This window comes from Budorcas taxicolor, chromosome 6, assembly GCF_023091745.1.
Source record: "Budorcas taxicolor isolate Tak-1 chromosome 6, Takin1.1, whole genome shotgun sequence".
Lineage (NCBI taxonomy): Eukaryota > Metazoa > Chordata > Mammalia > Artiodactyla > Bovidae > Budorcas > Budorcas taxicolor.
In genome coordinates, this window is record NC_068915.1 from 36,782,953 (window position 1) to 36,800,557 (window position 17,605).

At 42.9% G+C, this 17,605-nt stretch overlaps 1 protein-coding gene across 2 annotated transcripts in view; it reads right to left on the reverse strand.

Moving 5' to 3' along the window:
• Positions 1–8,830, reverse strand: part of HERC3 (HECT and RLD domain containing E3 ubiquitin protein ligase 3) — a 139,543-nt gene extending 130,713 nt beyond the window's left edge. The window contains exons 1-2 of one of the 2 annotated variants that reach the window (XM_052641589.1): positions 8,716–8,830; positions 6,273–6,334 (exon numbers count right to left, since the gene is read on the reverse strand). The gene's annotated coding sequence lies outside the window, so the exon portion shown is untranslated. Of the gene's footprint in view, positions 1–6,272; positions 6,335–8,024; positions 8,100–8,715 lie in introns of those variants that run through there. The other variant, XM_052641590.1, reaches the window with a different exon arrangement.
• Between the last annotated feature and the right edge of the window lie 8,775 nt (positions 8,831–17,605).

Consider the following 17,605-nt stretch of genomic DNA (forward strand, 5'->3'; position numbering starts at 1 on the left):
TAGTTCCCCAACCACGGATTAAACCTGGGCAGTGAAACCACACAGTCCTAACCACTGGATTGCTAGGGAATTCTCCCCAGAAACACACTTAGATTCACATAATACAAAGTTATGTATTGATCTCTGACATAGAGGCTCTCAGCAGGAAACTAACCCTGTGTCTCCCTGGGAGCAAAACGGCTCAGTCTTCACTAATTTGGTCTTTGCAGCAACTTCATAGAAGTTAACTACTACAAGAATCAACTCTATACAGTTTAATGAGACCCTTCTTTGTTTGCTTAAGTTTGTTTGAATTGGATCTCTGTCACTTGAGGAAAAAAAAAAAAAAACTCCTGACTGATTGATAGTAGAAAAATTATACTTTAATAATAATAGCAGATAACACTTCATCTGAGCTTATGCAGAGTCCAGCACTTTTCTACATGATTCACAGGTATTCAATCATTTAATCTTCTATGAGGTAGGTACTACCATTATCAACTCAAATTTGTAGATGAAGAAAGTGAAGACAAAAAAAGAATGAAGATAAAGAAAGTGAGACAGAAAATACTGAAGCGACTTGCCTAAATCACAAAACAAGGTAGTGGCAGAACTAGAATTAAGTCCGAGAACATGCTCTTGACTAGCATGCTAGAGCCTAGGAAAAGGGCAGCCAGACAGTCAGAACTCCCCAGTATCTCCGGCACTGTCCAGGGAAAAAGGTACCATACTCAGTCAAGCTGACTGATCTACTAAGTAATTACTGCCCAGTAGTGGAGATGGGCTCCGCCACCCCTGGGATTCTCCAGGCAAGAACACTGGAGTGGGTTGCCATTTCCTTCTCCAGGCTGCCACCTCTGGGGTCACACAGGGTCGGACACGACCAAAGCGACTTAGCAGCAACAGCAGCAGCAGTAGAGATGGGTAGACGAGACTCCATAATACTAATCAATAAATTTACCCAGCCACTTGCCCTACATAGATCTCATGATTAATAAGCAAGCTCAAATAACTGACTTCCAAAGCAGATCCTAGTATGGGAAAAGAATATCATGAGTAGCTGACCAAAGCACCCCAGCCTTCCTGAAGTTTCTACTTTTCACTATTAATTTGGCATCCTGTATCCATCAGTCTCTTACAAGTTTGTTTAAAAGTATGAAAGTAAGAGTGTTAGTTGCTCAGTCATGTCCAACTCTTTGAGACCCCACAGACTATAGCCCACCAGGCTACTCCTCTGGTCCACAGGAGTCTCCAGACAAGAATACTGGAGTGTATAGCCATTCTCTTCTCCAGGGTATCTTCCTCACCCAGGGACTGAATCAGGTCTCCTGCATTGCAGGTGGATTCTTTACCATCTGAGCCACCAGAGAGTCAATCCTTGAGAGTCAGCTGAACTCTGGGTGCTCTGAACAACTGCAAGCCTCGGTAAACAGCCTGAGGTATGGCCTCATCCCTTACTGACTAGTAGAAACCATTTATGGAAAAAGATGAATAGGGCTATTGTTAAAATTTTTCCCACCTGAGTTATAGTAATGCAATCTTCAAGTAGTCAAATGAAAACTACTAATTCAGGGGTAACTAAATAGCAACCACAGATAAGCCATATTTCTATGAATGAATTATTAACCTTCACTGGAGATACAGTCCAGCTCATCACAATGCTCTGCCAAACTAGAGCAGGAGGTACTAAAGTCCTCTAGCTGTCAGGAGAGAAGTTCACTGTGTCCAAGAGATGCCAGACATTAACATAGCTTTCACTTAGAGTACACTCTGGTGGAACCCCCATATCTAGTAGCTACTGGTGTCCCTGAATTTAAAGGTCTGCCTTTGGTAATGTTCTTCGTAAATTGGCATTTTGATCTCCTGTATCCTTCCTCCCATTTTTCCTCACTCGTTGTCTCTCCCTTGCTTCTAGAGGAGTAGAATCTTTTACTTCTCTACGAAACACACCATTACAAAAGGTGCTGCTGGAAAAAAAAAGGGGGGTGTGGGGTGGGGGGGCGGGGGCGTTCCCTGGCTGTCCAATGGTTAAGACTCTGCACTTTCACTTCTACAGACTCGGGTTTGACCCCTGGTTAGGAATCTAAGATCCTGCATGCCACGCAGTCAGAAAAAACAAAAGGTGCTGCAGAAGAATATAAGACAACACGCCGGCTCAGCACCCGAACCAGCCACCTTGGCTGTCCTGTGCCACTTCAGCCTGGCCTCTCCGTTTCCTGCCTCTTACCTCTCTCTATCACAAAACAAAAGGAAGAAAGATGAACCTTCTGTTCCCTCCACATCACACCTCCTACTTTTCCCAGTGCCTCTCCTCATCTATTCTTGGTTAAGGTGGCTCAGACAGTAAAGAATCCGCCTGCAGTGCAGGAGACCTGGGTTTGATTCCTGGGTTGGGAAGATCCCCTAAAGAAAGGAAAGGCTACCCACTCAGGTATCCTGGCCTGGAGAATTCCATGGACTATACAGTCCATGGGGTCACAAAGAGTCAGACACGATTGAGCAGCTTTCACAAGGGTCAAAAGGACTAAAGTTCAAGTCCTGAATTAACCATGTGCTAGCTGTGAAACTTTGGGGAAGATGTTTAAACACTCTAAGCCCATTTCCTGTCCCTAAAATGGCAAAAAGAGAAACGGGGCTGTAGCGAGCACTCAGGGTAACTGTCAGAGGCTGCAGGCACCGTGACTCCTACCCCACGTGCTCTTCGGAGGCCTCAGGACACAGGGCAGCTCCCCAATGGGCTGGGGTTGTGACTGCCTTCTTCCTGTGGTTAGCATCTGCTGTTCCGCCAAGGCTGCACTACCGCTGGCAGGCAGAACTTTCACGTGGGAAATCTGAGGTTGCAAGGACAAGGTTTTTACATGTTTTTTCTCTGCGCTTCCACTGCACGGGGCTCAAGGTAGGTAAATAAATCTCCTTTTATCAGTCTTAGAGAGTTGAACACTAAAAGACAAGCTGCAACTCCTAAACTCTGTCTTACTAATCAGACTATACAAACATCAACCTAAAAACTGATTCTTGGTTCTTTGAAAATCACTAAAATCTAAATATAAATAACACTCAGGGAGGACTTCTAATCTCATTTATGGCAGGGATAAGCTCCATTTCAAATAAACTCAGGAGCCCTGTCCTGAATGATGTGTGGGAAAGGGAGGGTCTTTTCCAATAGCAGGAAAAGGCAATGTCCCAGTCTTCAGTGTTCTGCAGGCACTCCCCAGATCCAAGCTTTAAATAAATCTGGAGCCAAAACTCAAAAGAAGAATTAACTTCAGTAACAAAGATTTATTCTAATGACATACTTCACTGTCAGAAAGTTTACCACCACAGGCAGAAACAGCCCAGAAGGCAGAGAGAAGTTTTCAACAACGTGAATCCACTCCTGGCTTGTTTCCGACTTCAACTGGACTTTGGTCTTCTGACCCTTTTAGCCGACACAGGAAACACTCCTACCCCTCCCCGGATGACTCTGCCCCAGGTGGCACCTTCTTTATTACCTGGTGCTGGGCTTCGTACTAGAAGGATGATCTTTCCATTGTGTACATAAGCCATAATCTGCCTTCAGAAAAAGACACTTGACCAGACAGGCAAGCATTAAAAAGTCTAACAGTGCCAAGTCAAGGACACAAAGCAACCAGGACTCTGACCCACAGCTGGTGGGAATATAAGTTGGCAGACCCACCTTGGAAAACAAGTGCGCGTTATTACCTAGCGAAGATGAATATGTAAACACCCCATGGCACAGTAATTAAATTCCTAGATATATGACCAGCACTCTCCAACTTACCAAAGACCTACAGTGTCCCTTCACAATGCTGAGAACTGGAGATCAAAAATGGGGTAAAACCTGGAAACTGGGAATTTTGTGATGCAAATGTTATGGATCTGTCCTGTCCAATATGGGAGCCACCAGCCATATGTGACTACTGAGCACTTGAAATGTGGCTAATGATGAGCTGAAATTTTAATTTCATTAAATTTTAATAATTTTAATATAAGCAGTCACGTATGGCTAGTGGCTATCCTAATATATAATGCAGCAAGAAACTCATAATATATGCCCCAAGATATAAGCACAAGAATGCTCATTTCAGGATTGTTTGAGATACATAGAACAGAGACAACCCAGAAGTCCACCTATAAGTAAATGGATAAGCTGCAGCACATGCATAAGACAGAATACTGCACATCAGTGAAAAAGAAATTAACTCCATCTATAAGCATCAGTTCTGCTACACCTAAAAAATGGTGCTGAGGCAGGGAAAAAGTCACAAAAGAATTCAGAATCCAGAATGTGATGCATTTTTACAAGGTCCAAACACAAGTGTAACAAGTATTTGAAGAAAAACGTTAGTGGAGCTAAAGTTAAAAAAATTTAAAAAACAGTCAATATTAATACAAAGACCAAGAGAGATTTTTGTATTAATACATGCAGCAATGGAGGGTACCATCTGGAAGGAGCATAGAGGGAGCTTCAGTGACGTGGCTGATGTTCTGCTTCTGCCCTTTTATTGTTGTTTGCAGCACATATATTACACATATTGCTTTATGCTTTCAGATACGTCACAATATAAGAAGAAGAAAAGTACTATTAAGGTAGGATCACTGCTTCCTGCATCTCACCCACCAATTCCCCATCCATGTGCAGACTGAGAGCTACTCCATGAAGGGAACCAGGTTTCACGCATCTGTACATCTCCAGTACCCAGCATAACAAAGGTGAGGTGAGGTGAGGTGAGGTGAAATCGCTCAGTCGTGTCCGACTCTTTGCGACCCCGTGGACTGTAACCTACTAGGCTTCTCTGTCCATGGGATTCTCCAGGCAAGAATACTGGAGTGGATTGCCATTTCCTTCTCCAGGAGATCTTCCCGACCCAGGGATCGAACCCGAGTCTCCCGCATTGAAGGCAGATGCTTTAACCTCTGAGCCACCAGGGAAGCCCGAGGAGCACAGCAGATGCTACTTAAGTGCCTAAAGAACAGAACCCAGATCTGAGAAAACCAGAATTCTCACGATCTAAAGTTGCTAGGTTTTGTCTGCCAGGTAACATCAGATACACATTCCCTAAGCTGTAACCAAAAAAATGTATTTCCTCCATTCTAAATGTGCTTTCCGTCACAGATCTGAAAGCAGAATGCCTTTTACAATCCAAGCTGTCTTTAAAAAGCGGTGTTTCTCAATGCTAAAGCTGAGGAATGGAAGCTCCATTAAGGAAGGACTGAGTCTCTCCATTCATTTCTCTACCCCTAGAAGATAGAATGGTGTTTGGCACACAGGAAGAGCTTGATAAGTAGCTGTTGAATGAAGAAAAAGCAATAGTTACCACTACTGCAAGCCTACTGTGTGTCTGAGTCTGTGCTAAAAAACTTCACATAGATTATTTAATCTGTCCTTTACAATAATCTCAACACTTAGCAAAGTTAAGTCACTTGCCCAGGAACATACAGGTAAGTACTAGCTGTGGTAGATAAGTACTAGCTGTGGTAGATAAGTGCTAGCTGTGGTGGCAACTTACTTAAAGTGGCAAAGGCAGGATTCAAATATCATCTCCCAGACTCCAAACCCCATGCTCTTATTAAACACAATGCTATATCACCACTCAAATAAAACAAAGTCAAGCTATCTTCCTTCTCTGATTTAAAAACAAACATTAAAAGAAGATGTTGCACACAGTAAGTGAGTTCGTATTAGCTGACTCTTATTAGCTGACGGTGATGTTTACAGGCAACGTGAATTAGAACTTGTGTCAGCCAGAGACAGAAGGGATGAGGGAGGCCATCCCAACAGAGTTAGCCAGGCTTCTCTCCATGTCCACCCAACCTCATAATAAAATTAGTTCACTTACTGGCTCATACACATAAACACACGCCCTTGACACCAGCAAGTACTATTTCTAAATGTTATAAATGTCTAAAGGGGACAGAGTTATCCCATAAAAGAGATCATCTTATTATAGAGAACTTAAAAGTCCATTTGATCCAACCTCTAGGCAAGAGACTGACATTTTTAACCTCATTTTAATGGCAGCTGAAGTTAACTTCAGTCCTCTGAGAAGTAACTGGTTGAAGCTGAGACCAGAAACTAGGTCTCCTACTTCCTGGGTTCACCTTGTTCTCTTCTCTCAATCACAGTGGAAGAAGCCAGTAAGGATTTGTTAAGGTTCCTCTCTAGGCAGCTATATTAATCTAAGTCCTTTACGTAGATTATCCTCTTTAATCCTCTTACCCGTTCTGGGAGTTAGATATTATCCCAAGTACAAGATGAGGAAACTGAGTTTCAGAAAAATAAAGTAACTTACCACGGGTAACACACTTGGCATCAGTTACTTAAGCCAGACTGGTTCCACCTCACCCTGCAGATCTGCGAAGTAAAGAAAAAAACAACGAACATCAATATATTAACAGAATGCTATAAAGCGCTTTCAAGTTACTGAAAACAAAAAGGAATGTAAACTTCTGAAAAGAAAATATCTTTAAATTATGCAAGCTTGAATATGCACCAAATATTTTAACTCAGGACCGGAGTTTGGTTAAATGCTAATAAGATAACCACTAACCAACTATGAAGATGTCACCTCTAAAAGCGAACTTACAGGTAACTGGATTGTTAGCTCAGGTGGTTAGAGCACGATGCTAAAAGTGAACCTAGAGACACAGATTTAAAAATTCCTAGCATTTGCAAGTAGATGTAAAAGTAAAAATAGTTATTTTTAAATCGCCCATTTAGGTTTAAAAAGATAATTTTTGAAAAATAATTCAATTTTTTCCTCCATTTTTCCATGTACCACACATGTTTTGCCACAACTGTTTTGAAGCCGTCCTTATTTTTCCTTCCTTCTCATCACCACATCCTCTTTCATGCAAAATAAGATGGGACTATCTGAGAGGCACCTTAGCCTCTCAAAAAAAAAAAAGTGCTGTATGATTTTAAGATAGTGTAATCATAACTTTATTTCTACATAATGTAAGAAACTGCCATGAAATTTGGAGAATATTACTTTTATTTCTGAAATGGAAACAAAACTATCCTGTATCTCTGATAGTGATGCAACTCTCATTATGTACAGGGAAAAAAGCTTTTATTATGCGGATTTTAAGAAATTTAAATGTTACTCAGAATGAAATGCTATAACCAATGGCTCCAACCACACCATTTGGAACGTTCTGAAATCTCGTTTCTGAAAAATAAAATCCCAACTACTTACTGAAAAAGTAAAACTGCCTGCTAACCAACTGTGTTTCTTTCTTTAATGCCAGAGGAGTTCTGTCAAAGAGTTTTCTAGTCTTTCTCTTTGATTCCTGCATCCTTTCTCCAGATGGTTCCTAGCCTCCAAGCGGTCATACAATGATGTGTAATTTTTCTATTTTGCTTTAAAAGGGGGTTAAACATATTACTCCCTTTTTTTAACATACAATGCCGCCCCCCGTAAAAGAAAGTAGGAAAAGAGACAGCTTCACAATAATCGCCTACTAAAACAAGACAGCATCTCTCTTCAGAGTCACTGCATTTTAAAAGTGTTAATTCTCATTTTATTTTGCTTTTCTTTCTCCTCAGTCTGGAGTTTAAAAAGCAGCCCACTTGATGTTATCAAATCATCAGATGAAAGGTTCTAGAAATAGCTTCCTATTTGTGGAAAGAGTCAGGAGACACAAAAATGGAAGAGAGCGCTTGAATCGTCTTCCCTAAAGCATTTCGTGCGTAATGAATGCAAGCAAAATCCTGGAAGGCTTAGCTCTGAATTTAAGACACTTCCAAACGGGGCTGACTTAAAAGCTAAAGTGCAATCAGAAAACAATCAGAAACACTGAGACACCAAAAGCAAAGTTCAAATACACATTTTCCCGGTGCCACGGAGCATACCCCGAATCAAACCACAGTTGCTTTAGGTGCGGTCTCTCCAGCAGCTCCGGGTTGGTCTGTTTCAGGTTACACCTGCCCTTATGTCAGCTGTCCCGGTGTGCCCACTCCACACATTCATAAATGACTCAAAGTGCCACCTGCCCCCGAACGTCCCAGTTCCTGACACCCCCGCGACCGTCCGCGCACTTACGTGTCCGCACACACAGACGCACACACACGTGTCCACACACACCCTCGCCCCAGCTCCGCCCAGGAGGCGGACTCCGACCAGGCGAACCCGGCACGGAATCGGCGAAGGGGGTGGTGCCGGGAAGCGCGGCCGCCGAGCCCCCAGACCGCAGAGCAAACTCCTCGCGGAAGCCGGAGTCCCTCAAAACGCAGAGACCTCGGCGGCTCCCATTTCGCCGGGAAGCTTCTGGGCCCTTCGCCGCAACGGTGTCACCCGAGCCCCGGAATTTAAATAGGGGCAGGCGAGAAGGAAGGGGAGGATCCTCTTTTTGACTTTCTGCGTCGCAATTCCTCCCAGTTTGCAGGCAGCCTAGTCGGGGTGGGGGGAGCTCCCGTCTTTAAAGCGGCTTCCGGCCTCTCCGGGCGCCTGGGCGCTTCAGGTCAGAAGGAGAGCTCTGAAAACGCCTGGCAGCGTACACGAGGCGGAGGGGCACCCTGGCCGCCCCGCCCCGGCGCAGCCCCGCCGCCCGCGTCCTGCAGGCACCGACCTCCCCGCGCGCCCGGCTCCGGGTCGCCGCGGAAAGCGCCCGGCAGCCGCAGCCGCCCCTCCGGGAGCCAAGCGCTGACAGCTCAGCCGCGCCGAACGCGGCGGGCGCGCGGCTGCAGCCCCGCGGTGCCCTCCTTCCTAGAACCCCAGCCCCCGCCCCGCGCACCTCGGCAGCAGCCGAACCGCCGCTCGGGATTCCGGCGTGACAGCTCCACCGACCCGGCTCTGGGTTTCTCCAATTTCGGCGTCACAATAATAAGGAAGTTTCCTCGCAAGCCTACGGGCGGCGGAATGCGCTGGGTAAAGGACGGCCCGGCCGGCCAATGGGCTTCCTTCTGGGGCGGACCTACACCAATGGTGGCCGCGGCGGAGCCGGAGGCGGGGCGGCGAGATCCGCGGGCTGGAGGCCCGGAGAGGCCCAGGCCCTGGAGGGAGGCGGGGGCTGCCCACGGTGCCAAGACCGCCGCGGGCTCGGCGAGGGAACAGCCGCGTCGGTTTGTGTCGGCGAAGATCTGACTGCAAGATACAGAGCATTAGCGCTGGAACTGGATTGCTTCTCACTGGTGGGGAAGGGAGGGACACTAATCAGCGGTTGGTTTTTCAGGTTCTGAGCTCTGTCTTATTATTTGCGCAGAGGTGGTCAGAAGCCTTGGGCATAGAGGGGAAAGCTAGAGGTGACAATTGAGGGTGCGTTGTTAAGCATCGTATTCCATCCACAATGGAGGAGTCTTGTTTCACTCGCCTTCGGAGGACTGGAGGAAGCGCCAAGCCGAAAGCCGGGCTGCGCGATGGGACAGGCGGGAAGGAGGTCGGCGCTTTCCTGGGAACCTCGCAGAGAGTTGGGGTGGAAGAGAAAAGCGGCGCAGCAGCAGCAGCAACGGACTTGGGGAAGACTAGGGGGGTTGCTGAGAAACATGAAAAGAAATCAGTGAGCGGGAAATCTGAGAGACACTAAGTGGCCTAAAACCCAGTAATAAAGAAGTTTGTCCTCCCCTACTTTCCCTGGAGCTGAATCTCAGAGCTTCCGTCTCCTCCCCAAGGTCACAGTGCTGACCCACAGATAATCTTGTGAAGAAAACATTCTCACAAAAGTGACTTCATGAGTCTACCGCACCACCTCCCATACCCCTAAATATGCAACACAGAACAGAAATACAGGGAAAGTACTATTTTAACTCAAAGGAATGACTTAACTCCTGGAAGACTTTCTGTAACCTGCCATTTGAACTGGGAAGGTCCTGTGAGGCCAGATTCTTCCCAAGGACATTCAAATCAGGTCAGGTCTGCAGTTATCTTTGAGAATTAACTAGATTGACCAAGCAGAAAAGAAGTTTTGGGGAATAATACATCCTGGGGATGGGGCACTATCGGCTGGCATATAAGCTGTCACTGACATATGGCAAGTTGTCATACGCTGCTGTGACAAGGCAAGAAAGCAAGATCGCAGATACCAAGTAGCTAACTGTCATCTATGAAAATGATTCCCACCTTTGACGTTTGAATCACACTGGATACCTTTAGAAACGCCAGGGACAAGGTTAACACAATTCCCTTATGCTCCAGAAATGTGGCGGTTTCACAAAAGTCCAGGTCTCTTACAAAGACATAATCCCAATTCAGTGATGGTATCACCAGAAAGAATTGGAGGAATAGCAAAAAGAAATCACTGTAGGAAGGAGGTTTCCCCATGGTCGAGAAGGAAAGAATAAGTCTGTTTACATGTCCTGTATATGAGGTTTGTAGTCACTTAGCATTTAGGTCAATATCTCTGGCTCATGGCTTTTCATATTAAATTTTATCTTGAAAAAAAAGTTGGTTACCTGAGGCTCAAGTATGGAGTTGGGATAGAAGTCAGAATTACAAACTGAGGTACTATAAAGGTCCTTACCAAATAAACATCCAGAACCCTGGGAACTTACTCTTATAGAATAATCAGTGACTGTACACACTCCCATTTTAATTTCTTAACTGAACCAACGTAAAATAGCAGTTTCCACAATAAGCATGTCCTGCTCCATGTAGCAAAATGGCTTTAAATGACCCCAGCAACAATAGTCCTAAGAGCAGATATTTAAACTGGCTTGAAGAGGTACCATGGTTTACTTTTTCTTTCTATTTCTGTAGCTCTGTCTTCCATCCATTTTTTTTCTGACTTCCACATGTTCTCTACCAGATACACTCTACACTGAGCATCAAAACAGAACAGTCCCTATAGCCTTGGAGGGGGAGGCAAACATTAACCAAATAGTCATAATAAGAACTAGACAGTCACTAATCATGAGAAATTTTCCAAAAGAAAAACATTCATGTTAAAAATATTTAAGCCCAACAAGAACTGTAAACAGAATTGAGCTCCAGTTAATGCAATGTATGCTGAAGTATTTAGGAGGAAATATCTGATGTTGGCAACTTATTCTGAAAATGTTTTTATTTTAAAAGACAGACTGACAGATGAATGAAGGGATGGATAGATATGTGATAAATCACGTACAGCAGAAATGTTAAGTATAGATTAACATGGTAGGTAGATGGGTGTTCACCATGCATTACTGCCAACTTTTTTGTGTGTTTGGAAAGTTTATACTAAAAATTGTTGTGAGTGAAGTGAAAGTCGCCCAGTTGTGTCCGAGTCTTTGTGACTATGGACTATGTCCTATACAGTCCATGGAATTTTCCAGGCCAGAATACTGGAGTGAGTAGCCTTTCCCTTCTCCAAGGGATCTTCCCAACCCAGGGATTGAACCCAGGTCTCCCGCATTGCAGGCAGATTCTTTACCAGCTGAGTCACAAGGGAAGCTCCCCAAAAAACTGTTGGAACACCAAAAATGAATAATCAAACAAATCAATAAATATTGGAATAAAGTCTAAAATAACCTTTGACAGGCAGATGGGATCACGTGGTCCAGCTGAAGCACTGAGTATCACATAAGGAATCTCCAGTGGCAGGGGCCATTCCCAAGCCTGCGGCACCTCCACCTGAACAGACATCGATTTGTTCCGTTCTTCACAACTTCTTGAATGCATATGCCTATTTTTGAATTGAAAGAAATTTTAGTGCAGTAGGAATACTGTTTAATAATTATTGTTTGTGTTTACTTGCACTGCAGACAGACTTTCACTTGGTAAAATTTTGACAGAGGCAAACTTCTGGTAAGTCAGATTAAACACGTGGGGAAACAGGGAGTTTCCTGGCTGTCCAGTGGTTTGGACTGGGCAGCTTTCACTGTGGTGACCCAGGTTCTACCCCTGGTCAGGAAACAAAGATCCTACAAGCCGCACTATGCGGCCAGAACCAAAAAAAAGGGTGGGGGTTGGGGGAAACCAGGCCATCCACAACATTCTGTCCTACAGGCATATTTTTGAGGAACAGGTGTCTTCATCTCTAGAAAGGGAAAGCAATGATTATTTAGCAGGTAATGGATATGCACCCTATAAAAGTACACAATCACAATAGTGTTTCTTGGTACCACAGAGCCCCCAACAAATTACACATTTTGTCAGTCAAGTCAATACTCAATGGAAAAATTGGTTGTAAAACAGTTCTCATATTTTTTTGGTTGTTTAATAGAGTTTATCAAAGACACCTATATATTCCCAGGATGGTTGTCTGAGGAGCCCTTACAAATAGCTGAGAAAAGAAGAGGAGCAAAAGGCAAAAGAGAAAAGGAAAGATACACCCATTTGAATGCAGAGTTCCAAAGAATAGCAAGAAGAGATAAGAAAGCCTTCCTCGGTGATCAATGCAAAGAAATAGGGGAAAACAATAGCATGGGAAAGACTCTTAAAGAAAATTAGAGATACCAAGAGAACATTTCATGCAAAGATGGGTACAATAAAGGACAGAAACGGTATGGACCTAACAGAAGTAGAAGATATTAAGAAGAGGTAGCAAGTGTACATAGAAGAACTATGCAAAAAAAAGATCTTTATGACCCAGATAACCACAATGGTGTGATCACTTACCTAGAGCCAGACATCCTGGAATGCGAAGTCAAGTGAGCCTTAGGACGCATCACTACAAAAAAGCTACTGGAGGTGATGGAATTCCAGCTGACCTATTTCAAATCCTAAAAGATAATGTTGTGAAAGCGCTGCACTCAATAAGCCAGCAAATTTGGAAAATTCAGCAGTGGCCACAGGACTGGAAAAGGTTAGTTTTCATTCCAGTCCCAAAGAAAGGCAATGTTTCCAAAGAACGTTCAAACTACCGCACAATTGCACTCATCTCACATGCTAGCAAAGTAATGCTCAAAATTCTCCAAGTTAGGCTTCAACAGTACGTGAACCTAGAACTTCCAGATGTACAAGCTGTATTTAGAAAAGCCAGAGGAACAAGAGATCAAATTGCCAACATCTGTTGGATCATTGAAAAACCAAGAGAATTCCAGAAAAACATCTACTTCTGCTTTACTGACTATGCCAAAGCCTTTGACTGTCTGGATCACAACAAACTGTGAAAAATTCTTTTTTTTTTTTTAAATTATTTATTTATTTATTTGGCTGTTCTGGGTCTTAGTTGTAGCATGTGGGATCTAGCTCCCTGACCAGGGATCGAACCTGGGCCCCCTGCACTGGGAGCTCAGAGTCTTAGCCACTGGACCACCTGGGAAGTCCTGAAACTGTGAAAAATTCTTAAAGAGATGGGGATACCAGACCACCTTACCCACCTCCTGAGAAATCTGTATGCAGGTCAGAAGCAACAGTTAGAACCAGACATGGAACAATGGACTGATTCAAAATTGGGAAAGGAGTACATCAAAGCTATTCTTTGTCACCTGCTTATTTAACTTATATGCAGAGTACATCATGCGAAATGCCAAGCTGGATGAAGCACAAGCTGGAATCAAGATTGCTGGGAGAAATATCAATAACGTCAGACATGCAGGTGACAGCACCCTTATGGCAGAAAGCAAAAAGGAACTAAAGAGCCTCTTGATGAAAGTCAAAGAGGAGAGTGAAAAAGTTGGCTTAAAACTTCAAAAAATGAAGATCATGGCATCTGGTCCCATCACTTCATGGCAAATATATGGGGAAACAACAAAAAGAGTGTCAGACTTCATTTTCTTGGACTTCAAAATCACTGCAGTTGATGACTGCAGCCATGAAATTTTAAGATGCTTGCTTCTTGGAAGAAAAGCTATGACAAACCTAGACAGCTTATTAAAAAACAGAGTCATTACTTCGCTGACAAAGGTCCACCTAGTTAAAGGTATGTTTTTTCCAGTAGTCATGTATGGATGTGAGAGTTGGAACATAAAGAAAGCTGAGTGCTGACGAATTGATGCTTTTGAACCGTGGTGTTGGAGAAGACTCTTGAGAGTCCCTTGAACTGCTAAGCGATCCAACCAGTCCTGAATATTCATTGGAAGGACTGATGCTGAAGCAGATGCTTCAATACTTTGGCCACCTGATGTGAAGAACTTACTCACTGGAAAAGACCTTCATGATGGAAACGATTGAAGGCAGGAGGAGAAGTGGATGACAGAGGATGAGATGGTTGGATGGCATCACTGACTCAATGGACATGAGTTTAAGGAAACTTCAGAAGTTGGTGATGGACAGGGAAGCCTGGTGTGCTGCAGTCCATGGGTTGGCAAAGAGTCAGACATACTGAGTGACTGAACTGAAATGAAATTATCTAGGCTTATTGAAAACTGTCCTGTAATACATCACATTAATTTATTAATGTGAAAAAATAATTTGGAAGAAAGATATGGTAAATCAATATTGCCATCAATAAAATAATCCTTAAGTATTTATTGAAAGTCTTCTATATGTAGAGGACAAGAAGCATCCTTCCTGACTACAAAGATCCTACAGTCATTATGACTAATCCTTTGTTTTTCTTGAAACTATTCATAATTTATGTTTGCATTTGTTCTTATCAAGCCATTTGGATGAGACACAATCACCTTAGATATAAAAAACTCACTACTGTCATATAGGTGGAAATTAATTAACATTAAGAAGATTTGATGGTTGAGCATTTCCTACAAAAGCCTTTAGGGTGAGCTTTGGTTTGTCCCTGAAGATTGCATGAAATAGAACCTTGGAGCAATTGCATAGTTCATGTTGCAATGAGTGTGATTCATTAATACAATACTTTTCTTAATCCTAGCACAGGCATCTGCAGTGTGTTGCCTGATTTCTCCCTCTCATTTTTACTAAATAAACGTATACTTTTAGCATACTCCAGAAGAAATAAATAATCAAGGCAGTTATATCTGTAAAGTTGATGTACACTATAACCTAATATAATTTACTTAATATAAGTCTGTAAAACAATAAAACAGGGTTGTTTGTTTTTCCAAGTCTTATGCTGCTGCTGCTGCTAAGTCGCTTCAGTCGTGTCTGACTCTGTGCGACCCCATAGATGGCAGCCCACCAGGCTCTCTCGTCCCTGGGATTCTCCAGGCAAGAACACTGGAGTGGGTTGCCATTTCCTTCTCCAATGCATTAAAGCGAAAAGTGAAAGGGAAGGCGCTCAATCGTGTCCGACTCCTAGCAACCCCGTGGACGGCAGCCCACCAGGCTCCTCCGTCCATGGGATTTTCCAGGCAAGAGTACTGGAGTGGGGTGCTGTTGCCTTCTCCAAGCCTTATGGCTATCCCCTTATATAAAGGGGAGCGTATTAACTGGTATATAATGGCCTTTGGCATTTTGTTTTCATCCTATATGTATACACCATGCTTTCTGAATTTGTGTGCCATTAGACACAACCAAGCACGCAGCGAAAGGTGTTACTCACTCATTCGGGTCTAACTCTGCGACGCTATGGACTGTAGCCCACCAGGCTCCTCTGTCCATGGGATTCTCCAGGCAAAAATACTGGAAAAGGTGCCATTTCTTTCTCCAAAGGATCTTCCTGACACAGGGATGGAACCTGCATTTCTGGTGTCTTCTGCACTGGCAGGCAGATTCTTTACCACCAGTCCAACTGGGAAGCCTTTTCTGGATTTAACAATATATTAAACATCTTCAATAGATTCAAATACTATTCTACATCATTTTAAACAATGCAAATATCCACAAAATATACTATAAGTTAATCAGTTTCCCACTTGTTGCATGTTTAAATTGTTTTCAATCCTTTGGCGTTATAAACAACAGTACAACTTAACTACACATGATGAACACAGCAATATCTGCCCTCAGTCTTGATTATTTCCTTAAGATAAGTTCCTAAAAGTCCAATTGCTAAGTTAGGCAGAACACAGTCTCTTTAAGTTCTTGTAATGTATTGCCAATATATCTCTAACAAAGGATAACACCAGCTAAGTACCTATACAGTATCTAAGTGGCCTCTGTCCACTTACCAGTAATGAGGTTGTTTTGTTTTGGTTTGTTTTGGTTTACATTTTTCTTTATGGTACTAATTTTGTAAGCCACTTTAAGTCTCAACTAGAACAAAAAAAAAATATTCTAGTAAAGTAAAAAGCCCTGTGGTGCACATCTAAAAATCAGCTTAGCTGTTTCTAAATACTCATATCAAAAATTAGCTACATGCATAAAAATGTATGACTGAAGTGGCTAGTCTTTTGCTGAATTTCTGTCTGAGATCATATGATTCCACCAATCTTTCCATATATCTGCCAAAAATAAAAGATTCCAGAAAGGAAGTTCTGTACAAATTCAAACTGTTGTTAATCATTTTCATGTTCAGTGCACACATACAAGCTAGTAACAATGGGTTGATGGTTCACCGAGTTTCATAGCAAACTAAAAAGCAAAGTGTCAGAATCTGTGTCATCCAGCAATATAATGGTAGCTGGAGGAGGTATTTATTGTCCCTTTCTAAAAAAAAAGAAACCTTAGTGTAATGATTTCTAGCATCCATTATGGTCCAATCATGTTTGCCATCAACCACGTTGTTACACATACCAGCGTGTCCCATGTGTTACTGAAAAAAGTGTTCTTACTTACCAACCATCAGGTAGGCATTCACTTTCATAGCCTTTAGGGGTAGATTTATACCATTCCATCCAAGTCCTTGCCTTTTTAATTACTTGGATAAAGTTTCAAGGTAAATATATAACTGTCAGGCTAGAACCAACTAAACTGACCTGTCCAGTACCTGAAATGAAACATATACCCAGGGCCTTATTAGCACTATGTTCTGATGAAATGTACTGATATTTCTGAGGGTAAATGGGTTGGAGGGTGTCATGGATTAAATATTTCCCTCCAAAATTCATGTCTACATAAAAACTTCAGAATGTGAACATATTTGGAATAGAGTCCATTAAGATGAGGTTATATTGGATTAGGAAGGCCCTAAATCCAACAACTGGTATCCTTATTAAGAAGGCCACGTGAACACACAGAAACACACAGGTAAAGCATCATGTGAAGACGGAGATAGAAACTGGAGTGACCAAGTCAAGGAATGCCAAGCAACCACCAAAAGTGAGGGAAAAGACATAGAGAAAACATTCTCCATCAGAGCTTCCAGGAGAAACCAATTGCAAAACCGTGACTTTGAACTTCAGCCTCCAAAATCATGAGATAATACATTTCTGCTGTTTTAAGCCATCCAGTTTGTGCTACAAAAGTAATACATATATATATATGTATACATATACATATAATATATATATATATTCTTTTTCAGATTCTTTTCCCTTCAGTTCAGTTCAGTCGCTCAGTCATGCCCAACTCTTTGCAACCCCATGGACTGCAGCATGCCAGGCCTCCCTGTCCATTACCAACTCCCAGAGCCTGCTTGAACTCATGTCCATTGAGTCAGTGATGCCATCCAACCATCTCATCTTATCATCCCCTTCTCCTGCCTTCAATCTTTCCCATCATGAAGGTCTTTTCCAGTTAGTTAGTTCTTCACATCAGGTGGCCAAAGTATTGGAGCGTCAGCTTCAGCATCAGTCCTTCCAATGAATATTCAGGACTGATTTCCTTTAAGATTGACTGGTTTGATTGCTTCACAGTTCCAGGGACTCTCAAGAGTCTTCTCCAACACCACAGTTCAAAAGCATCAATTCCTCAGCGCTCAGCTTTCTTTATGTTCCAACTCTCACATCCATACACGACTACTGGAAAAA